Genomic DNA, 16,573 nt, shown 5'->3' on the forward strand with positions numbered 1-16,573 from the left:
CTTTTTTTAAAGCTTATAGAAGCCCATATTTCTTGCTGAACTATGTGCTAGTATGTTTTAAGCTTCTGATTAGTTCTCTAATGTTCCATTTCGCCTTCCCACTACACTTTTATGTATATCTGATTTCCTTTAGTATTGTTGGTCATGAAGTGAAGGCGCTCCAACAGTACTGTTAGGGAATTCCAGGACTTTGACCCAGCATAGATGAAAGAATAGCAATATTTATTTCCATGTTCAGATTTTGTGCAACTTGGAAGAGAATTTTGAGGTGGTGTTCCCATGTGCCTGCTGCTCTTGTCCTTCAAGTCGATAAAAGCTGTTGGTTTGGGCAGTACTATCAAAGAAGTCACTGGTAGTGGAGGGAAAGAATGTATAAGATGGTGGCTGGGGTGCTGATCAAGCAGGCTGCTTAGTCTGGGTGTTGTCATGCATCTTGAGTGGTATTGGAGCTGCGTTAATCCAAGCAAATGGGGACTATTCCATCACACTCCTGACTTGTGCTTTGTAGATGGTGGATTGGCTTCAGGGAATCAGGAGGTGAGTCACTCCACTCGCTGCCTAATTCTCAACTTCTGACCTGCTCTTCTAGCCACTGTATTGATATGGCTGCTCCAGTTAAGTTTCTTGTCAGTGGTGACCGCCAGGGTGGAAATGGTGGATTTGATGTTATTGGCATTCAATGTCCTGGGGAGGAGTTAGACTTTCTTGTTGGGGATGGATATTGCCTGGCACTTGTGTGGTGTGAATGTTACTTGCCACTTAGCACAATCCTGGATTTTGTCCATGTCTTGCTGTTTGCAGGTATAGACAGTTTCATGATCGAGCAATTACAAATGGAACTGAATGTTATGAAAACATGAAAACATCAGCAAACTTCCCCACACCTGACCTTTATGGAGGGCAGTTCATTGATGAAGCTGCTGAAGATGGTTGGGCTTAAGACACTGCCCTGAAGAGCTGCTGCAGTTATTAAATTTGCACAGAACCTTGGTTAGACCACATGGTACTGTGCACAGTTCTGGTCACCAAATTATTAAAAACAATAGAGGCATTGGAGAAAGTGCAAAAAAGATTTGCAAAAGTAATGCAGAACTGAGGTTGAACTATCTGAAAAGGCTGACCAAGTTGGAGTTTTTATTTCCTCTGGAAAATGGAAGACTAAAATAGTTTGGTAGGATGGATGGAGCAAAGATGCTTCCACTTGTGGGGAAGTCCAGAACTAGGACCATAAGTTAGTCATGCAATGTAAAATCTAGGGCAGTTTGAAATATATGCATGTTGAAGTGCCATTGCAAAATAGTTGAACATTTTCATTTCTCTACTGTATAACAATGCCTGAATAGTAAATCAGTGTGCTTGATCCACTTGGGATTTGCCCTAAATTATGTCTGTTAAATGGTTGCTGGCTTATAACCTTTCAGTGATAGAAGTACAATAAAGTAGTTGGCACCACCTAATCTAGCTCCACACTGTTGGCATACTCTTTGCTTCTTGCTTACATGGTTCCCTTTCTCGTGATCGTACATACTGATGACAAACAACAAGGTGTCCTCTTCATACTGGAAATGAGTTCATTTAGAACCTCTGAGGCATCACTTCCCCAGTAGCAATAAAAAGACTGTAAATGGATGGCATGGTAACTAAGGTTTCTGGCTGCTGGCAGGCTGAGCAGCTTGAGCAGTCCATACAAGCTACCAGTTGAACCTTTTGCTCACTGTTTATGGACCTTTTGCAACCATTATTGGATTTGAGTTGAGTTTTGTCCCTTCATGCACTTTTCAAGCAGTTAAAACATTGAAAAGATTTTTTTTCTGACTGCAGTCGACTCAAGGTCATTGATTCAAATTCATTGTTCAAATTATTTTAGCTATAAATTCCTATTTTCCTGGAGTGAGTTGAAGTCAAATTTCTGTAACATTCATTTTTCCAGTGCAAAAATTATCAATTTTGGGGTAGGCTTCATTTGCATTATATCAGCATGGTCAAAAAATGTGTACACAAAGCTGGGGCACCGTGATTTGTATGCACATTGTGACATCAATAGATCTATATCATAAGCACCATCAAAAATGTTTTTAAAATGTACTTCACTGACTGTAAAGTGCTTTGGATTGTGCTGAGGTTGTGAAAGGCTCAATATAAATGGAAGTCTTTGCCATGAGTGTCATGATGAATAATCTGCAAATTAATTTCTCAAGTGAGGGTATATTTTGCATGACAAGTTTCCTGTTCTAAATCCTCAATTTAGTTGAATATGAAACACCAAGGGCTGATGTTGTCTGGAGTCAAATTGGAAAAAAGAAGTTTTCAAAGATTATATAATTCATACAATTTTCTGTCCCTTTTGCAAGGTAAACTTCTTGAGTATCGGTTGTGTCACTGATTTTTGTTGTTCCCTTTCCTATGTTTAGAATTGAAAATTAAGGTCAAGGACCAAGGAACGATGCAGGACGACATCAAGGTTCAAATGAATAAATGAAACGGTGAGGTAAATCGGGAAGTAGTGATCAGGTGGTGCCATGTTTGTATTTTTAAAACAAAAACAGTAATGTTGTGGTTATTGGAAATCTGAAATTTTAAAAAAAGCAAATGCTGGGAAACACTTAGGCTAGACAGCTTAGGCCTGTTGAGCACAAAACAAAGTTGAAGTTTCAGGTCAATGTAGTTTAAAAATCAGCACATGTGGATGGAAGACTGAAATTTAGGTTGTCCACATTTTTGAGGTCTTTTTTATTCTTTCACGGGATGTGGGTATCCAGCATTTTTAATGCCCATTCCAAATTGCCCTATGGAGGTTGGCAGTGAGCTGCCTCCTTTAACCTCAGCAGTCTGTGGCGTAGGTACATTGTGCTGATTGGAGAGGAGTTCCAGGATTTTGACCCAGTGACAGTAAAGGAATGGCACTATAGCTCGAAGTCAGGCTTAGAGGGGAACTTGCAGATGGTGGTGTTCCCATGTACCTGCTGCCATTGTCCTTCTATATAGTAGAGGTCGCAGGTTTGGAAAATGCTGTTGAAGGAACTTTGGTGAATTGCTGCAGTGCATCTTGTGGATGGTACACACTGCTGCTGCTGTGTATCAGTGGTGGAAGGAGTGGATGTTACTGGGTGAGGTGCCAATCAAGCAGCCTGCTCTGTCCTAGATGGTGTCCAGCTCCGTAATGTTGATGGAGTAGCACTCATCCAGGCAATTGTAGAGTATTCCATCACACTCCTGACTTGTGCCTTATAGCTGGATAGACTGGGGAGCCAGGAGGTGAGTTACTTGCTGCAGAATTCCAAGTCTCTGACCTGCCCTTGTAGCTGGTCCAGTTCAGTTTCTGGTCAGTGGTAACCCCCCTCCCAGGATGATGTTAGTGTGGGATTCAACAATGGTAATGCTATTGTCAAGGGGAGATGGTTGGATTCCCTCTTGTTGGAGATGGTCATCACCTGGCACCTGTGTGGTACAAATTTTACTTGCCATTTATCAGCCCAAGCCTGAATGTTGTCCAGATATTGCTGCTTGTAGGCACAGACTGTTTCAATAGCTTCATACTGGGAAAATATAAGCTGGAGACCATGCCATGATTTCAACTCTGGGGATCTAGGAAGAAGGAAGAGAATATTTGGGCTGTAGAACAAAGATGAGAAAGCTCGAGGGAGCACTGACCATTAACAGAAGGAAGGATGAGAGTGCTTGTGATAAGAAAGTGTGTGTGGCTGGAGGCTAGAATTGAAGAGAGCTTGACCTTCACAATAAGGTCCCTGATTTTCCATTCGAGAGTACAACATGTATTTGGAGAGCCTCCAATACATGAGAACAGTTTTCATGCCTTGAACTGACTTGGGGTTAGATCTTAAGCACCTGGCAGAAATGGGATGGTAGTAAATGTAAATAACGGTGGTAGACTTGTTTGTTTCATTCCTGCTGGTTTGGCTTATTTCTTAGGGCTTTATGCTGGGTATCAGACGTACTCGCCGTTGCCAAGTGGAAGCCTCTTTAATCTGTGTAAATCTGGATTCTATAGGTTCTCGATGTATAGCATTGTAATACTATACTGTGTGGGGCAGCACTGTGGACACTTCTTGGTAAAACCTGGCAGTATAACAGAAGAAGCGTAAAGCTACAGCTTTAAAATTTCTTTTGTGGGACCAGGAGGAGCAGAACTTCACCTGCTGGGATCCATGGAAATAGAATAGGTTGCTGTCACATTGGTCTACCTTTTCTTTGATCAGAACCTCCCTTGATCCAGTTTTTCCTGCATTGTGTTGTCCTCTGTGTCCCTGATTTGCACCAGCTCAGTGCTGGCGAGCTGCATTGGGATATCTATCCCACTGCATAGATGTCAGAGACCTGGTCTTGGAAATGGCTGCCTGATAATTTAAAACCTATTCCTTGATTGTTGTGGAATTGAGGTGAGAGGTGCTCTGCAAAAAGTGGTAACTGATGTGCTGCACTTAGCTGCATTTTTTTTGTGTGGATCTCATTCAGTTATCCAACAGGGTGATGCAGTTGCTTGTCTGTCCAGAAGATAGTGCCTTAATTAACTTAAACCAGTTATATTCACCAAAAATAGGACTTCCAGAAACAAGTTGAGTGTGTCCTGCAGTCAGACTAAATTTTGTTGTGAGCTTTGCAAACACAATATTAGAGTGTGAGAAAAAAGCACTGGAGGATTTTCAGCTCTATTTGCATTGACTCCAGTAGGTTTGGCTGCATGTGCAGTATCTTTCTTCTTCCTTAGTAATATGAGAGTTGCTTTATTCTTGACTTTTTATCTTTGCACACCCGTTGCAAAATTCTAAATTAGCCTCCTGACGTTGGAATTCAAATCTGACTCAAGGCCAGCACTGAGGCTTGGAAGCTTCTTTAAAGGGAATGATTTGTGTGGAAGCACTGTGAAATTAAATGTCTTTTTTTTAAAAGGAAAGAAACCCATCACTCCTGCTTGAAGTGCTAGATTTGTTTCTTTTTAAATATCACTAAGCTTTATTTTCACAGTACTCTCTCTTCCCATCTTTCCTTTTTTTAAAAAAAAGTTAACACACTGTTATGTTACTGAATGGTAGTTTCGGTAAAATGAGAATCACATGAATTCAAGACATTTGGGAGAGGGAAAAATTAGAAGGATGTTGTCTGTTGTCAAGCAAAAAGCTACTCAGTCTTTCACAGTTGGAAACCTTCTTTAGAACCACCTTCCAGATGTGATTTTTACTGGAAAGGTTTTTTGTTATAAATGCACCAATTTTAGGAACTCTTGCAAAATGATCTCAAACATCCCTGGATTGGATTAAGCATCTGCTCATCCTTTAAACTAGTGAAGAGACAAGAATATTGTCTGGTTGCAACAATAGCTGTCACCTAAGAGCCAGGCCTTTAAGGGACAAGTAATTTGACCACTTGAGACAGACAAGTGGCATATCAACAGATTCAAACTCTCAGCATCTGTCTTAACAAGATAATCAATGATTCCTTAACAAAGGAGGTATTTGAATAAAAATGTTTGCTTATTTTTGTTGGGTGATCTTGAAGCTGCTCAGGGGGTGCCATACACTGCCTAAATTGAAAGGTGATGTGACTATAGTAATGTAGTTTTTATGTTCCCGGACTCATCCAGAGAGTATGAATCCAATTTCACCATGACAGTTTTAAGAATTTGAATTTAGTTTTTCATTTTAAAGAATTGTTACAACAACAGCAACAGTAATCATGACAATTTTGGATAATCATAAAATCCTAATCCTCCTTTACCTATTGTTGCTTCACAGCCTAAATGTGACTCTAGCCCCATATCAGTTGCGGTTTCTTTATTGCCATCTTGAAGTGGCTGAGCAAGCCACAGATTTGAATCAAAACAAGGCGACTCACTATCACCTCTTTCATCCTGTATAGGCCATAAATGCTAACCTTGCCAGGAAAGCCCACATGTCACGATTAAAATAGAAAGAACACCATGATACTCAGTCAATGTTCCCTGCCAGAATTCTCTAAATGGAGGATGTATGATGAGAGCTTGCTACAAATATTCACAGCCCTAACTGAACTGCACCATGCTTTGAATGGTGCAGTGGTGCATCCTCGAGTCCTTGAATGATCAATTCTGTAGTTTGTGAACCAGGATCATCATAGTTGTTCCTTAATGACTGTATTATACATTTTTATTAGCTGCTAACTTCTCGAGAGAGTGGGACACATGCTTGGATGAAGAAACAACAATTATGTCTAGCTGAATCTGGCTGTTGAGTAAGGTCATCAGAAATAGGAGCAGGAGCAGGCCATGTGACCCATCGAGCCTGCTCCAACATTCAATAAGATCATGGCTGATCAGATTGTGGCCTTAATTCCACTTTCCTGCTGGTCCATCATAAACCTTGACTCCCTTGTAGATCAAAAATCTGTCTAACTCGGCTTTGAATATATTTAATAACCTAGTGTCCACTGTTCTCTGGAACAGAATTTCTAAGATGAGCGATCCTCTGAGAGAAGAAATTCCTCCTCATCTCCATTTTAAATAGAGGACCCCATATCTTTGAAACTCTGCTCCCTAGTTCTAGATTCCCCCACAAGGGGCAACATTTTGGGATCCACTCTGTCAAACCCCTCAATCTTTCAATAAGATCAGCTCTCATTCTTCTAAACTCCCAAAAAGCAAAGGCCCAACTTGCTCAACCTTTCTTTGTAAGGCAACCACTTCATCCCATGAAGCAGCCAAGTGGACATTCTCTATACTTGCATTGGAAGCAGTTTATTCCTCCTTTAATAAGGAGACCAGAGCTATACACGGTATTCATGATGTAGTCTCATCAAAGACCTGTACAGTTGTAACAAAACTGCCCTATTTTTATACTCCATCCCTTTGGAATGAAGGTCAATATTCTATTCACCTTCCTAATAACTTGCTGTACCTGCATGCTAACTTCTTGTGATTCATATATAAGGATAGGTAGACCCCTCTTGTACTGCAGCATTCTGCAGTCTCTCTCCATTCAATTAATCTGCTTTTCTAGCCTTCCTGAAAAAATGGACAACCTCGCTTTTCCATATTATACTCCATCTGCTAAATTTATTTCCACTCACCTCGCCTATTATATCCCTTGGCAAACTGTTCTCACAATTTACTTTCCTATCTATCTTTGCATCGACAGCAAATTTTGCTACAATACACTCAGTCCCTTCATCCAAGTCACTTATATAGATTGTAAGTAGTTCAGGCCCCAGGGTTGATCCCTGCGGCACTCCACTACTTACAGTTTGCCAACCTAATATTACCCATTTATCCTGTTTCCTGTTAGTTGAGCAATCCTCTGTTGATGCTAATTTATTAACCCCAACACCAGGAGCTCTTGCAGATACACCAAGTGATTAGAAGGCAAATGGAATGTTGGCATTTATTGCAAGGGGGATGGATTATAAAAGTAGGGAAGTTTGCAGCTGTACAGGGCCTTGGTGGGACCACATTTGGAATACTGTGTACAGTTTTGGTCTCATTATTTGAAAAAGGACATAATTGTGTTAGAAACAGTTCACACCTGGGAAAAGGGCTTATTTATGAAGAAAGGTTGGGCCTGTATCCATTGGAGTTTAGAAGAATGAGAGGTGATTTTGTTGAAACATGAGATTCTGAGGGGATTTGATAGGGTAGATACCAGGTGGATATTTCCACTTGTGTGGGAAAGACTAGAACCAGGAGACATAATTTAAGAATAAGAGATCCACCATTTAAGATAGATGAGAATTTTTTCTCTCAAAGGGTTGTTAGTATCTGAAGACAGTGGAGGCTGAGTCATTGAATTTATTCAAGGCAGAGTTTCATTTTTGATAGACAAGGGAGTCGAGGGTTATGGAGGACAGGTGGTAAAGTGGAGTTGAGGCACAATCAGCTCAGCCATTACCTAATTAAATGGCAGAGCAGGCTCGAAGGGCTGAATAGCACACTCCTCCTATGTTCCTATATGGCACCTTATCGACTACCTTTAGGTAATCCAAATATACTACACCTACTGGTTCCCCTTTAATCCACCCTGTTTATTACACCCTCAAGAACTCTTAATAAATTGGACAAACATGATTGTCCTTTCACAAAATCATGTTGACTCTACCTGATTGTATTATAATTTTCTAAATCTCTTACTGCTACTACTTTGTTAATGGATACAAACATTTTCCCAATGACAGATGTTAGGCTAACAGGCCTATAGTTTTCTGCTTTCTGTCTCTACTTTCTTGATTAGAAGTGTTACATTTGTGTTTTTTCCAAACCTTCTGATTTACAGTGTTCTGTATATACAGCAAATTAATTGCAAATTGTTAAGTGGTGTGTAAGTGACTTTGTGCATCAGTATGTTGCAGTTTAAATGTGCAACCTTCATTTCATTGGAACTCTCAACCATGTGTTTTCCTGTGATTTTCTTGATAACTTCTGTAATCTAGTGAAGCATGCAGATTGATTTTGTGCAAGTGTTCTGGTTACTCTGTGTTGTACCTATTATAGACTTGAGATAGCAACTTTTTTTCAAAGAAATTTCAAACAGCACTATTGGTATGCGGCTAATCTAACATGCTTATGGCCGTGGCTATTGCTTGTAAAACAAAAATACAATTTTAAACCGCTATATTTTTAACTGAATCAGTTAGTTACCTGTGTCTGTTGTCATAGTGAAAGCTAGCTGTTCACAAATCTGGAATCAAAAGAATCAATTCTATACATGAATTTGCAGGGAATTAAGTTCTTATCAAGCACTGCTAGTCAAAAGTAAATGTATTTCTGACCCTATTTTCAGTTCAGATTCTCTGTGCAATAGTTTTAATTCATGAATTTCAAGGTGTTAGTAATAACTATTTTCATTACAGGTGGTTCCTTTAGCTATTGTGAATAAGTTCACAGTTATACAGGACTATTTGTTTAGGGGTGAGTTGGGTATTTATATGTACTTTGCATGGACAGTACTGTACATCCATTGAGTTATATTGGAAAGTCAAAATGGGTACAGCCCACTGCGAGAATAAAGTCTTGCATGTTTTCTTTCAGAACATTAACATTCCTGAGAATCAGTGAAAGGATAATTGCAGAAAGAGTAAAGACTATGTTGTGTTTATTGCTTCTCTTCTGGGTTCAGAACTTTGTGCCCAATTTTGCAAACCTTGTGGGATTTTAATGAGATAAAGAACTGTATGTTTTCCAAAATGCTACATTTAAACACATTTGTGTTCATTTGCTTTGACAATATAAGTCCATTACCTGTAGAAAAAAAAATTGCGGATCCAGGGTGATGTAATCTGACATGATGGGTAGTGAATCAGTAACCTCAAAAGACTGAAGGAGCATAGTACGGGTTTAACTGTGTGTGCATTAGGTTTATTGAATTATTTCTTGCTACCAATATTTGTTGCATTGCACTTTAAAAATAACAGAGTAACAGCATATCGGATTGTTTATTATTGAGCCGGCAAAAACAGAATCAGGTTTGGTGGAGGGCAAAGCTTTTCAACAGTATGGTTCATGTGAATCTGAGGAGGAAATACATGAGGTGGGGGATGGTCTTTTGATTTTGGTAGTTTGAGCTATAGTGCTGGCTTTAACAAAAACAAAAATAGCTAGAAAAACTCAGCAGGGCCGACAGCATCTGCGGAGAGGAACACAGTCAACGTTTTGAGTCCATATGACTCTTCATCAGAACTAAGAAATATAGAAATGAGGTGAAATGTAAGCTGGTTGAGGGGGGTGGGCCAGGTAAGCTGGATAGAGAGCCAGTGATAGGTGGAGGCAAAGAAGAGATTGCCAAAGATGTCATAGACAAAAGGACAAAGGGGTGTTGAAGGTGGTGATATTAGCTGAGGAATGTGCTAATGATGACATTAAGGGTAGAAAGCGGGACGAGCACGTGACAGATAGCCCTATTCGGGGTGGGGTGGAGGGAAGGGATCAAAATAAGCTAAAAGGTAGAGACAAAACAATGGATGGAAATACATTAAAAAATAATGGAAATAGGTGGGAAAAGAAAAATATATATTTTAAAAATTATAAATTATTGGAAAAGGGGGGATCGGAAAGGGGGTGGGGATGGAGGAGAGAGTTCATGATCTAAAGTTGTTGAACTCTATTAAGTCCAGAAGGCTGTAAAGTGCCTGGTCAGAAGATGAGGTGCTGTTCCTCCAGTTTGCATTGAGCTTCACTGGAACATTGCAGCAGGCCAAGGACGTACACATGTGCACGAGAGCAATGTGGTGTGTTGAAATGGCAAGCGACAGGGAGGTCTGGGTCATGCTTGCGGACAGACCGAAAGTGTTCCGCAAAGCAGTCACCCAGTCTGCGTTTGGTCTCTCCAATATAGAGGAGACCGCATTGGGAGCAGCGAATGCAGTAGACTAAATTGAAGGAGGTGCAAATGAAGCGCTGCTTCACTTGAAAGGAGTGTTTGGGCCCTTGGACAGTGAGGAGAGGGGAAGTAAAGGAGCAGGTGTTGCACCTTCTGCGGTTGCATGGGAAGATGCCGTGGGAGGGGGTTGAGGTGTAGGGGATGATGGAGGAGTGGACCAGGGTGTCCCAGAGGGAACGATCCCTGCGGAATGCCACCGTGGTGGGTGAAGGGAAGATGTGTTTTGTGGTGGATAGTGCTGGCTTGATTGGTAAAACATTCTTATGCATTCTATCATAGCTAATCTTAGACCTCTTCTGTTCCAGTTACTGCTGCTGGCAAGTTAAGGCTCAAAGGAAATAGAAAAAAACTTTGGCTTATCCTTCCTGTAGAAAGTGAGCAAAATAAATTGAGTGGGTCAGGGTAGGGAGAGAACCCAGTTTTGTGGTGTGGACTTTATAATAACACTGTGTTAAAGTCTATTTCCCAGAATCAGTATACGGTTTACATTATCCTTCACATAATATACACTTGTTTTCATATACTTTTGCAATTTTTTGATCTTGAAATAGCTTGACATTTGCTGTGGTGTCCTGTTCATGTTACTCTTCATCTGTTGGATATTTATGGGATATGCTGTACCCGCCTATTAGAATTTATGAACAGGTTATAATTGTCAGCTGCTGTTATACTACTCCTTTTGCATCACTTCATAGTGGTTTGCAACGGGCATCAATACGAGCATGATGGCCTTGTCCCTTGAGAGCATTGACGCCAGGAGGTCTGAGTTCATTAGACAGCCTGGGCACTTGAGAAAAGTAGTATATGGTCTATTTAACATTGAGGAAGGAGACATACTTAATGTTCCTAACATGTTTTAAAATAAGTCAGCAAGAGCAAAGCTCTGTGTATTTGTTCAAACGTTCATTCGCTATGCTCTTAATGACTCACAGGGATATTTGCTGGTAATTTACCTTTGGTCTGCCAGCTGCATATCTTGTGGTGGGTGCTGGCTTCAAAGAGGTATCTATAGATTTGCACCAGCAATACTACAATAATTCTTCATGACTAGCCTGTGTACTTTCGGTTCTCTGACTCTAGCCTCTTATACAATACCTATTCCTTCTCCACCACTGATAAAGTCTTGAACTGTTTCATCCCTAAACTGCTTTGTCTGCTAATTATTAACTCACCTTCAGCATGGTTAAGCAGATAAATTTTGGATTGCAAACAGGGTTTATTTTCCACCCAGCATTACTGCTGCTATCTTTGGTAAAAGGGGTGGAAAGCATCACTCTTTGAGTTGGTTAAACTTAAATAGATGATACCAGATAGTGATAATTGAATTTGAGGAGGCAGCTTAGAAAACGGGGAGTAGAGACTGGACAGTAACAGGCTAAGTTGGGGGTCAGCGCTCGGGGTGGGGGTGGGGGGGGGGGGGGGAAGGAAGGAAGAGTGAAGTGGAGGGAAATAGATTGTCTGGGAAGGGTGGGAGGCAGCGAGGGTGCAGGAACATGGGATGGAGGGCCTTGTTTGTTAGGTCTCGGGGCCCTGTGGTTGGGTGGTGTTTCTGAACAAGAATGGATGGTAGAGAAGTGGTCCTAGAGAGTGGGGCTGGTGCTGTCTGCACGGGGGTCGAGTTGCGGATACTGGGCAGCAAGCGAACAGTCACAGAAAGGGGATGTGGGATGCGGTAGGGTGGCAGGCCCAGGGAAACAGTCAAGGAACTGAAGGTTTCATGGGGATGGGGCATCTCAAAAATAGGCAAACCGGTGTCTCAGTTAACTAGGGAGGGTCAGGGTGGGCATGGGGACGGTAACAGATGAAGGCTCAGAGGGGAATGAAGGTATGTGGAGAGTGATTGTTATAGGTTCAAGGCTAACAGGGGAGGTTCAAAGGTGACAGACAGGAGAGGGATGATTGTATTGGGTAGGTCAAGGGTGATTGGGGGGTGCAAAGTTGGTGGGTGTCGGGGAAGGTAGAAGGTAATGGGATGTTGTGTACCATTTTTCAAGGATATTCTTCATAATACCATTGTGCTGTACCTGTGAATCTGCCAAGTGGGAGGAGGGTCTTTTCAGGTGGAGTTCAAGGTGAGCACACTTGGCTGACTAAAAGGATACCCAAATGATCATGAAGCAATTAGATGAGAACCCTGTTCAGTTGTGTTCTCACAATGGTGAAACCCACATGGCATCAGGTTTGCTCCACGTCTTCTGGATCCCATAACATTGAAATCCCAGCAAGGTCAGGAGCTGCAGTAATCTCGCCTCATGGGATCATCCCAGCTCCTGGATAAACCTTGGTTGCAATCCCTTTGTGCGAGGTCAGTCCTTCCCTGGGTAAGAAGACAAACACAGTACTCCAGGTGAGGTCTCCTTGAGGCAGAATGATTGATTGTCATCCTAATGGGTGCTTAAGCAGTTTAGGAACAAGCAGGCATGCCTGTGCTAGCTCCTGAGCCCTCCCCAGTAAATCATTAACAGGAGGTCCTGCAACTGATAGAACATTGAGAGCATGAAGTGTCTGCCACACAGTCACATGTCCCATCTGCTGCTGAGTCCTGCAACCCAAACTCCTGTCTGACATACCTGTCCACTCGCACACTTAGACTGCTGAATGCCCTTATGAGTGTAATTTTGCAGTGAGTAGATGGTGCCACGTACCTTGGCAGAGTGCGGCATCCTTTTCCTGCACCATTAGGCAGTTCCCCTGTGGATCCCACGGGCGCTAACCTCCACTGTGACCTCTGCTCAGGTCACTGTGGTCAGACAGGAGTGCCTTCTCTGGGAAACAGTAGCTCCTTCCTTTCCTGGATGGCTTTGCTGAACCATGGGGCTACATGTTATCTTCTTTGGGATATACTGCCTGTGATGTTGAAAATCCAGAGCTTCTGGCCTGCAGTCTTTGAGTGGCTGACCAGGTGCTCCTTAAATATGGGCCCCAGACCTTCAAGCTAATGTGGTAATGGTGGGGATGGCAACTTCCTGCCCGCCCTGAGAATTGGTGAACTCCTCACAGATGCATATGTAATGAGCTGAACAGCGTGAGATCGCACGTGGCCAGCCGCCCTGCCCCCAGCAGAAATCACTCACTTCCACGTCTGCCACCGAACTTAGACTCCAGAACGGAAGATTCTGTTTAAGTGTATTGCACAATGGAAAATAAACATTTATTATGACTGACATCACAGGTATTCTTCCACCAACTTTCCTCCCCTGGCTACTAGTCCTGAGCAAAATTGCACGTACGCGTGTCTGTTGTGTGGGGAGTTGCTGATTCTGAGCCTGTTTGCCACAGCACATGTCACCTGCATAGATAAACTTTCAAGACCGGGTTGGGTTTAGGTCATTGGTGTAGTTGAATAGGGCTGAGGCTAAGCCAGACCCCTGAAGAGGAGAGCAGTTCTCCTAAATGTTTGCGGGAGTAAAACCTATAATTTAATCTGAAATTTGACAGCCCTGAACACCCCCAATTCAAAGACCTTTGGTGAATTGATGGACCTTGTTAAGGGACACTTTCAACCCAAACCCTCAATCACCATGCAGAGGTTCAGGTTTAATTGGAGGATTAGAGCCCCAGGGGAGACTATAGCGACGTATTTGGTGGAATTGAAACAACTGACTGGACACTGATTTTGGGGAGACCCTAAGCGATATGTTCAGGGATTGTTTGGTCTGCGGTGTGCAACATGATGCCATTCAATGATGATTATTAGCTGAAGTAAACCTCAATTTTAAAAAAGCATTGGAAATAGCGCTCACAATGGAAAGCGCCGAACGGGTTGTGCAGGCTATACAAGGTGCACAAAATGGCGCAACTTTCCAGTTGGGGCGGCAGTGGACAGCCAGGTGTAGCGCAAAAAGCCGGTACTCCACTGCAAAGCGGGAGACAGTCCCCGCTACCCCAAAATTAAATAAATACAGAAAACAGCTCAGCAGAAAATCTGAAAATGAATAGTTACCGAAGTGGAAGCAATCATACTCCTGAAACTTGACGTTTTAAAAAAGCGGAGTGCTATTTTTTGCCATAAAGGAGGGCACATGCTGAAGCATTGTAAAGCAAAATTGAGACAGATTCCCAGCCAACAAACTAAGTTAATCAAAGCATATAATGTGGAAGAACCAGATATTTACTCCCTATTTAATGTAAAAGTAGAGCCAATCACTGTTACTGGTAAATGGAAAACCTTTAATGGTAGAAGTGGACACTGGTGCTTCAACCACTGTAGTGGGGAGAGCACACCTTCAGATATTTAAACAAGGGTACTCAAGAATTGGATTTGGAGCAAATTTCAGCCAAATTGAAAACTTATACTGGCGAAACTATCCAAATACCTGTTTATTATAAGCACCAAACAGCACAACTCCCAGATATGGTAGTAGAAGGCAAAGGACCAAGCCTTGTGGGTTGTAATTGGTTGAAAGAAATTAAACTAAATTGTTCTGAAATTTTCCAACTATGAGTAGGAGGATTGCTAGAGCTGCTAAAGAGATATGATGAGGTTTTTCGAGACAAACTGGGGAGAATCAAAGGCCTACAGGCTAAGATCTAAGTTGACTTGGAAGCAACTTCTTGTTTCTTTAAAGCAAGGCTGGTGCCATATGCTCTGAGAAAGAAGGTTGACACTGAATCTAACTGTTTAGAGAGGCCAGTTCTGTGGGGGTTATAAGCTTACAGTAAACAAAGCTTCCAAAATGGACAAGTACCCTATCCCCAAGATTGAGGATCTCTATGCTAAATTATCAGGAGGAACAGCTTATACTAAACTAGATATGAGTCACGCACCTCAGCAGCTGGAACCGGATGATGCCACCAGAGAGTTTGTGACCATAAACACCCACAAAAGGTTATATCAATATACGCTTCTGTCTTTTGGTGTTTCTTTGGCCTGCGAGATTTTCCAGAGGATGATGGAGAGCTTGCTACAAGGACTACCCCAAGTCGTTGTCTACCTGGATGACGCCCTAATAATGGGGTTCACAGAAGCTGAATGCTTGGCTAATTTGGGGGAAGTCTTGAAACAATTTTTGGAAGCAGTGGTGCGCTTAAAAAAAGTGTACCTTTCAGGCAAGCAAAGCCGTTTATTTGGGCCACAGGGTGGATGCCCAAGGGTTACATACCGTATAAGAAAAAGTTAGCTATTAAGGAGGCACTTTCGCCAAAAAATGCCTCCGAAGTCAAGTCATTCTTGGGTATGGTAATTATTATGGTCGAGTCCTATCCAACTTGTCGATGGTCCAAGCCCCTCCCCTCTACAATCATCATTAAAGTAAAGCTGGCGTTGTGCTTGAAGGTCACCCCACAAAGAAGCCTTCACAAAAGTCAGGCAACTCTTGCATTCTTCAAACTTGTACACTGCGATCTGACAAAGGACCTGGCACTAACCTGTGACACATCCCCCTGGGGCTTGGGGAACGGTACTATCGCACAAGATGGACGACACTTTGGAGAGGCTTGTCCAGGACCCTTTCCACAGTCGAAAAAGGGTATTCGCAAATTGAGAAAGAAGGATTATCGATTATTTTCGGAGTTAAAAAATTCCATCAATACGTACATGGCTGACACGTTACAAGAGTGTCTGACCACAAACCACTCTTGGGTCTGTTCAGCGAAGAAAAAAGCTATCCCTCCCATAGCTTCTGCATGAATTCAAAGATGGGCTCTAATTTTATATGCATATGAATACACTTTTTTACAAACAGACCAGGTGTGCATATAGCCAGTGCTGATGCCCTAAGTTGCCTTCCTTTGCAGGAGAGCAATGAACGTGCCCCAATTCCACAAGAGATTGTATTAGCGATGAATTTCCTGGATTCCATGCCAGTCTGCACCAGGCAGATGATAAACTGGACGAATCGTGATCCAGTCCTGTCTAAAGTGAGAGTGAAAGGATGTCCCCAGGATCCAGTCCCTGATGAATTGAAGTCATTCTTCATTCGAAGGAATTAATTGAGCAGTTAAAATGATACCCTGTTATGGGGCACATGAGTAATTGATCATTCACAAGGAAGGGAGCCACTCTTGGCGGGATTGCACAGCGCACACCCGGGAATCTCAATGAAGATGATTGCACGGATATATTTGGTGGCCGGGATTGAACGGTGATATCGAGAAGGTAGTTAAGCACTGTATACAATGCCAACAACTACAGAAGTTAACTGTTGTGGCCTCACTACACCTGGAGGCCTTGGGTGAGACTGCACATACATTACTTCGGTCCTTTCCTGGGCACC

At 42.2% G+C, this 16,573-nt stretch overlaps 1 protein-coding gene across 2 annotated transcripts in view; it reads left to right on the forward strand.

Annotated features, from left to right (window-relative positions):
- Positions 1-16,573, forward strand: part of kank1a (KN motif and ankyrin repeat domains 1a) — a 230,304-nt gene that overhangs the window by 53,177 nt on the left and 160,554 nt on the right. Inside the window, exon 2 of one of the 2 annotated variants that reach the window (XM_041186282.1) lies at positions 2,412-2,483. The exons of the other annotated variant lie outside the window; for it this stretch is intronic. The gene's annotated coding sequence lies outside the window, so the exon portion shown is untranslated. The remainder of the gene's footprint in view (positions 1-2,411; positions 2,484-16,573) is intronic. 2 annotated transcript variants of the gene reach the window in all.

Source organism: Carcharodon carcharias, chromosome 4 (assembly GCF_017639515.1).
Source record: "Carcharodon carcharias isolate sCarCar2 chromosome 4, sCarCar2.pri, whole genome shotgun sequence".
Classification (NCBI taxonomy): domain Eukaryota; kingdom Metazoa; phylum Chordata; class Chondrichthyes; order Lamniformes; family Lamnidae; genus Carcharodon; species Carcharodon carcharias.